The sequence below is a fragment of the Alligator sinensis genome, unplaced genomic scaffold (assembly GCF_000455745.1).
Source record: "Alligator sinensis unplaced genomic scaffold, ASM45574v1 scaffold434_1, whole genome shotgun sequence".
Lineage (NCBI taxonomy): Eukaryota > Metazoa > Chordata > Crocodylia > Alligatoridae > Alligator > Alligator sinensis.
Genome location: NW_005841994.1, coordinates 1,391,807 through 1,400,278, shown reverse-complemented (window position 1 = coordinate 1,400,278; position 8,472 = coordinate 1,391,807).

Genomic DNA, 8,472 nt, shown 5'->3' with positions numbered 1-8,472 from the left:
GGCAGCTCCAGCTGTCACCCAGAACCTGGCGCCGCTCAGCCCTAGCAGCCTTGAGCTACTAGACAGCGCACAGCACTATGCGGTGCCCTGCCAAGCCACACTGCACAAGTGTAATCTGACAGCAGCAGTGCGGGTGCCAGGCAGCCTGAGCCACTCCCCGCAGCCCCCCACTGCCCTGCGCCATGCAGGGGGGCTCTGCTATGAGGCCCCAGAGGCCCCGATGACCACTGCTACAGCCAGTGAGTGCAGGATTTTTTGTTTGTTTGTGGGGGGGGTGGTGAGTGCTGGGACACTGGGGATGGGTGAGGCAGTGATTGGGGGTTGGGACCAGGTGGGGAAACAACCAGGAGGGCTGGGGGAGCAAGCGGGGGATGGGGCAGGGTAGGGCAGCAAGAGGGAGGGCTGGGGGAGCCAGTGGGGGATGAGGTCAGGTGAGGGGCAAGTGGGCCCTGTGGGGGTGGGGGCAGTAGCCCCTGTGAGGGAAGCATGTGGCCCCTGTTGGGGGGCTGTGGCCCTGTGGGGGGGAATTCCATGACCTGTGCAGGGGGGCTGCACTCTGCGTGGGGCAGGGAACCCACCCCTCCTGAGCAGCTCCCCCTATACACCCACACCCGGAGTTCCCCCACAAACCCCACACCCCCAAGCCACCCCCACAACCTCCTCACCCACATACCTGGCCCTGTGGGTCAGGAATGAGGGGACTGGGATGGGGGGCAGGCTGTGGGTTGAGAGTGAGGGGCAAGGATAGGGGCAGGACACTGGCATATCAGTGCTGCTCAGCGCTGCACATCCTGGTGAGCGAACGGGGTAGGGGTAGCTCTGGTTTTTCAATATGACAAAAAAGCCAAAAGTCAATGCCAAACTGAAATAGATATTTAAAATGTATTTTATTAAAATGATGGAGGCACTGGTAGGCTTCCAAATTGCTTTAAAACTGTATGTGGGGCCCCTGCAGGATATGCGGGGCAATCTGGTGGTTGCGTCAGAGGATAAAGCGGACCTCTTTAACCAATTCTTCACCTCCGTTTTCTTGTGCAGGGACCGGGACTTCCCTGCTGTGATAGAAGCCGGACGCGAGGGGATCGCCTTCAGACCTCAGGTTGGGGAGGACCGGGTTAGAGAGCTTCTGGAGGGGCTGGACGCGTTCAAGTCAGCGGGTCCGGATGCTCTCCACCCCAGGGTGCTGAGGGAGCTAGCTGGGGTTATTGCAGGGCCCCTGGCACGGCTCTACGAGCGATCGTGGTGCTTGGGCCAGGTGCCAGACGATTGGAAGGTAGCTAATGTGGTCCCCATCTTCAAAAAAGGGAAAAGGGAGGACCCGGGCAATTATAGGCCCGTCAGTCTTACCTCAATCCTGGGGAAACTCTTTGAGAAGATCATCAAGGAGCACATTTGTGATGGGCCGGCATCCGAGATGATGCTCAGGGGCAATCAGCATGGATTTATTAGGGGGAGATCATGTCAGACCAACCTGATTGCCTTTTATGATCAGGTCACAAAGGCCATGGACGCAGGTGTCGCGGTGGATGTAGTCTTTCTGGACTTCAGCAAGGCCTTTGACACCGTCTCTCACCCCATCCTAATTAATAAACTAGGCGACTGTGGCATAGATGCCTACACAGTCAGATGGATTGCAGATTGGCTGAAGGGTCGCACTCAGAGGGTGGTGGTGGATGGATCATACTCGACTTGGGGGGAGGTGGGTAGTGGAGTCCCCCAGGGCTCGGTCCTGGGGCCTGCGCTGTTCAATTTCTTCATCAGCGATCTTGATGTTGGGGTGGAAAGCAACCTGTTTAAATTCGCTGATGACACCAAAATTTGGGGGGAGGTGAGCACGCTAGCAGGGAGAGAGAGATTGCAGAAGGATCTGGATAGGTTACAGGGGTGGGCAAACAGGAACAGGATGTGTTTCAATACGGACAAGTGCAGGGTGCTGCACTTGGGTAGTAGGAACCAGCAGCACACTTATACGATGGGGAACTCCCTACTTGAGAGCACGGAGGCGGAAAGGGATCTTGGTGTCATTATTGACTCCAAGATGAACATGGGCCGACAATGCGAGGTCATGGTTGGCAGGGCTAACCGGACCTTGTCGTGCATCCACAGGTGCATCTCGAGTAGAGCCAGGGAGGTGATCCTCCCCCTCTATGCGACGCTGGTCAGGCCGCAGCTGGAGTATTGTGTCCAGTTCTGTGCGCCCCATTTCAGGAGGGATGTGGACAACATGGAGAGGGTCCAGAGGAGGGCCACCCGCATGATCCGGGGACAACAGGGCAGACCCTACAGTGAGAGACTGCGGGACCTGAACCTATTCAGCCTCCACAAGAGAAGGCTGAGGGGGGACCTGGTGACCGTCTATAAACTCACTAGGGGGAACCAGAAGGGTTTGGGGGAGACGCTGTTTCCCCTAGCCCCCGCTGGCATAACAAGGAGTAATGGGCACAAGTTGATGGAGAGGAGGTACAGATTGGACATCCGAAAAAATTACTTCACAGTTAGGGTGGCTAGGAGCTGGAACCAACTTCCAAGGGAGGTGGTGCTGGCCCCTACCCTGGGGGTCTTTAAGAAGAGGCTGGATACCTACCTGGCTGGACTCATTTGAGTCCCGTTTTTGTTTTTAGGGTTTTTTGTTGTTCTCCCGCCCTGGCGGGGGGTCGGACTAGAAGATCTATTAGGTCCCTTCCGACCCTAAAACTATGAAACTATGACTGCTGCAGTGGGTAGATGCTGCCGGGAACTCTCGGGGCTGCTTCAGCACTCCAGCTGGCACAAGGGCTAGTGTCCCCAGGTACCATTTGGCTGGGCCCCAGAAGCTCCTGAGAGCGAGAAGTCCTGAACTACTTGCCAGGGCAGCTTTTTATACTGCTGTGCTGGCCCCAGGCTCTAGCTCCCTCTGGCTGCAGTTCCGGGAGGAGTTGGGCAGGGTTATTTTGCCCAAGTGGCACAATTTGCCCCACACCAAAGTGCATGTCAGGGCATGTGTGCTGAGGCAAAAAGCCCCGGCTCAAATTTGCATAGCTTTTATTTGAGCTGCTGCAAGTACATGTGCCTGCATGTGTGGATGCACCCCCAGTATCCAAAGGAAATATATCCAACAGAGCTGGGAGCAAATCTGCAGAGCTGCATTTGAATCAAAGAGCTGCAAAACATGGGTTCCCTCATTATCATATATAGGGCAGAAGCATATGCTGAGATGATTTAAAAAATGGCAATGGTAAACAACTAGTCCTTGGGAAGTCTTTTTTTTTTTTGACTTAGCAATAGCAGATATATAATATCTCTTCCTATTTGTGGCCAAAGACTTGCAATGAGATCCTCATTCCTGAAGCTTCAGGGCCTGATTCTGATCTTGTTTTCACTAATTGCAGGGGGGAAGGCAGAGGTCCATGAAAGTCAGTGGTATTCCATGTGTAAAGTACCATCCTAGTAATCTGCATTTATCAGCTGTTCAGTTCCTGCTTTCTTGCACCCTCAAGTGACATAACTTGGCTGGTTCTGCAGTCAGCCATGTTTTCCGGGGAAAAAGGGTGGGAAGACCAAGCCTGACATTCTAATGTAAATATGTAGCACAAATATAAATTTTTCCTATTTTTTTAATCAATAAATCCTGAAGAGCAAGGAAGAAAACAAACCCTGTTTCTTTTGTAAGTTGCACTCATCTCCATTCACATGCGTCTCCTTTCTGACATCTTCACATTCCCTAAGCCCTGAGCCAGTTGTGAGTCCCCGATGTGCACCTGTACATGCTACTGAGTCACTGGGTTATTTGTCTGAAAGGCACTCTACTTCAGCATATGGTATTCTGATAGGAAAAGCTGGTTGCAAGCTCTGTATTTAGGATACTTTGACATTTTCCATTATAAAAGGCTTTTGTGATTTTTTTTTCTTTTGTATGGACAGCTGTAAGTCTGGTACTTCCTAACTTTTGAACATTCGACTCCACAACCAAAATAGCTGAGAAATTTCATAAAAAGTCCGTCTGTATCTGAAAGTAGTCAGGGGGGAGCAGGAAGACAGAACAACAAGTAGAGTACAACCCTCACAGATACAAACGTTTTTATATTTTGACATCAATTTTGAGAGCTCCAGAATAAGAAGGGGTTACAAATAATGTCATTTACCCTCTGTTGACTAATTCATCATAATCTCAGGACTTGTAATCCTCAAGAATTTTTATTTTGTTTGTTTGTTTCAATCAAACTTGCCCATCTCAGGCAGGTTTTTCCAACCTCACCAGGCTCTGTTCTGGTGTCTAGATAATGCCACTGTAGGAACCTCTGCATAGGAGCACATTCTGACAAGCCTGACAAAGTACGGATTTTTCTTCCCTCTCCCCCCCCACTAAGAATTGACAGGATCAGACCCTGGTTTTCCAACAGGTTCAAGTTTGCCTAATTTTACATGTGGATTTTGCAGAAAGAGGGGAGATAAAGAGAATGGTGCAAAGTGTATATGCTTTTTCTACAAAACATTTTTGGTAAAATTCACCTTTAATCACAGGGTAAACAGATCAAACATTTCCAAGCACAAATTTAGAAAAACAATATGCTGTTTTGCTAGTATTGGTCTTTTTTCCTCCAACCTCTCTTTGAAGAGCTCTTCTAGCCTCTATTCTGTGGAGCATAAACTTGAAATTTGCCATAAGGATAGTTCTAGGGTGCTGGCAGTGATTTTTTTTACTCCAACCAAAGAAAATCTGCCTAGTATGGACTATTATAATTCTCAGAAAATAGGCATTTCCACATGTTCAGGTGAGCTTCTGAGAGAATATTCAGCCATTCAAGCATGACATCTGTAGAGCATGCTTCAGCCACCCAGAGCTACTACCAAATTAAGTGAGCATGCTGATCTTCCAGCCAAGCCTTCATGGGGCTTCCACCTTACCATCTTCACTATTGTCATCCCAGGCCCCTCAACCTATAGACAGTTGCCCCAGTAGTTGCAAGAGTAGCTTACAGGCAACACAAGACTTCTAGAAAAGTTGGGAATAGAACATATGTAACAGCTGTAAAGGCTTGCCTGGCTGCAAACTGAGTGGGTGAGCTGTGCCTAAGAACTTTGCAAGAAAGGCAGCAAAAAATTTGCAGCAGGTGCAATAGCTTTTCCAAACGGAGGGTATGATGTGCACAATGCATGCTTTTTACTGGAGGATTTGAACTGTAACCAGAGCTGACCTGAGCAGGGTGCGGGGCCCGGGGCAAATCAGTCCATGTGGGGCCCTGCCCCCACCCCAATCCTGCACGCCCCGGACCCAAAGAAGCTGCTGCTGCCATTGGCAGCAGGTAGCGAGTGACCAGACACAAAGCCGGTGGCGGCAGCATGGAGTTGCCACGGCCGCTCTGCCCAGCTCCACAGGGACCCATAAAGTGCAGGGCCTGGCGCAGTCACCCCAATTTGCACCCCCATAGGGACAGCCCTCACTGTAACCAGAGCCCCCATTGCAAACCCCGGGCTCTGATAGGCTACTATGGAGCCATAAAAGCTGAGGGAGGGAAAAGCAGCTGGAGCAAGACACGGCAGGAGAGCTACACCAGCCTGGAGAGAGGGGCAGAGACTCAGCCCCTCCTTCCCCCCAGGCAGAGGGGACAGAGCTAAGGCTTGCTGGGGAGCAGACTTCAGGACAGAAGAGAGCCCGAGTCATCCCAGGAGAGGCTGATTCCTCACCTGGGTCAGAGCTGTGCAATCAGGGACACAGGTACGGGAGGGGTTGGTAAGCTAGCTGGGAGCTGGAAGAAGCTGCCTGGTCAGGGACCTGCAGAAGGAGCTCCTCTATTTGGGCTGGAAAGTCTTGCACTGCGGGGACAGAAGCTTGCAGAGCAAACATCGTGTCTGCATGTGGAGGTGGTGGGGGAGAGAGACAGCCCAGAGAGGGAGCAGGCTGGGAGAATCCCAAATCTGCATGGGTGTGGGAGGGGACACAACCCCTAGTGTTTGCAAGAGGTGTATTTTTCAGAAAACTAAAGAAAAGAAGCCTATTGCCTGCAGTGGCTGATTAGAGACTTTTTTTTGCTGAGTTACCAAGAAAGAGCAGAGTCCACCCTCACCGAAGCAGAAGAAGCCTCACCTCTGCCATCTAGTGGTGGATCATAGTTAAAGCTGTATTGCCATTTATTGTTATGGGAAGTGGAGTATGACTAGAGGGAAATCCCCCTGGGTTATGTGGTGGGGAGGGGGGGACTGTTTTGAAGTGTTGTTTGATGCAAGTGGGACAACCCAGTGTGGTAGAATTATCTATGGTTGCAGTTGTAAATTCTATTCAAATTGATGGTTTATTAATTATTGATATTACATACATATATATTTCTTCTCTTGATTAATCATTCCTTTTCTGTATATAGCTGTGTATAATAAAGAAACACATTTGTTTATTGGACTTAAAGTCCATTCTTGGGCAGTGAGGGTGAGGAACACACCTCTCCAAGGGACATTTCAGTCAGCAGACCTGTCTGAGTGGGTTCCAAGGGCTACTGGCACCCTGAGGATCTAGAATCTGGCATACCGCCTGGTGTAGTATGCTGGTGAGGGTTACACATAGAAAGAACCTAGTTTGCACAAGTAATCTTAATTCTGGCACTTCCTAATTTTTTATTTTGGTTTTAACAGTGTTCTTTGAACATAGTTTTTTGGGGAATATGTAGATATTCTCTCTCTCTCGCTCATGTGTGCACATACATACATGCATGCATTTGGGGCAAATTTGGTGAAACTATCTCCTTGATCACATCTTGCATCAAGAAGTTACTTCATCTAATAAGCTTCATACGTTTTAACTTATTTATGGATAAATTTAAAAATATATTCTGAATCATGGAAGAATGTGGCTGGAAGGGCCCTCAGGAGTTCATCTAGTCCAACCCCCTGCTCAAGGCTTGATTATTTCTGCCTAAATCATCAAAGCCAAGTGTTTATCTAAATTGAATTTAAAAACTTTTAGTGACAGGGGCATGTCTACACAACACGCTTTAAGGTACATTAGCCTAAATGTAAGGCACATTAGGGTGTGCATTTACACATGTGCACCCTTAATACGCTTTAAACATGGCAAATTTAGGCAATTTGCACCTACATTTGATACCTGCAAATGCAGATATCAAATGTAGGTGCAAATAGTTAAAACTCATTAATGAATGTGTAGACGCTTTAAAGCACATTAACGCTGTGTGTGTGGACTGATTTGGGACTAACTTGAGTCCCAATCAGTCCACACACAGTGTTAATGTGTTTTAACACTCGTACATGTAGACACCTGTCTAAACACGCTTAATGTGCATTAAGCTAATGGATATTGTATTTAGGCACGTTTAAATGCATATGTACACATGCCCAGGGATTCTGGCCTCTCTAGGTAATCTGTTCCAGTGTGAAACCACCCTCAAAGTTAGAAAGTTGTTCTTAATCTCCTTCCTTGCAATTTAAGCCCATGACTTCTTTTCATGTCCCCTGTGTACACAGAGAGAAATTGATCACCATTGCAACAGTTATTTTTGTATTTGAAGAGATTGCTATCCAGCCCCTTGCCTCTCTTTTCTTTTCTTGAGTTTAAATCATCCCAGATCTTCCAGTCTTTCCTTGTGCATTACTTGTTTGTTGCACTCCAATGTCTCCTATGAAAATCTTTGTTTTCTATGCATACAAAGACAAGCCCTTTTATTTTAACTGAAAATTATTTCTAATTTTGAAGAGTAACAGAAAAGCCCCAATTTGACTATGTATAGAATATGTTAGACTATATAAAAATATACTAGAGCTCTTATGTATTTATAGAACATATAATGCTCTCTCTCTATATTTATATATATTTATTCTTCATCAAATATAAGAGAGATCCATATCTTTTAATTTGCATACAATGCTATTGGAATACTTCAGTCTGAATATTATATTATTTGTATTTCTTTTTAAAATGACATACATTGAATTGCCATAGTATTTTTCCCTGTGTTTTAGCTTTGTTGCATGCATTTTTTTTTTTCCTGCTTTTTATCCTCATGAAGACTCCTCTCTCTGTTAACCTCACTTCTGGTGGAATCCAGTATAAAATGCCATAAGCTAAGGGAAACCTGGTTAATCAATTTTAATTCTTTTTCAGGAGCTTTCTGCTCAACCCAGGTTCTGATCCTTTGGGTGCAGCTCTATTCATTAGTTCTGAACATGCACATGCTGAGATTTGGAATCACTTCTATCATGACTGTTAGTCTTTGCCACCAGGAAAAAAGGAAAGCGACCGAAAAACGTAATAGGCCAGAATTTTCAAGGTGTCAGTCACAGAGTCCAAGCGATATAATTCTGCATGGATCAGGCTTTTCCAGCAGGACTTCATAGATTCTGATCTTAAATTATTTTAAGAGGAGGCCGGCTTTCAGCATGTACTTTGACCTTCACTCATGCTCCTATAGGAAAGTTCCTCCCAAATATGTCTGATGGTTAAAAAGAAGTTTCCTTGGTCAGGGAAAGCACTCTTGGTAGTGGCAG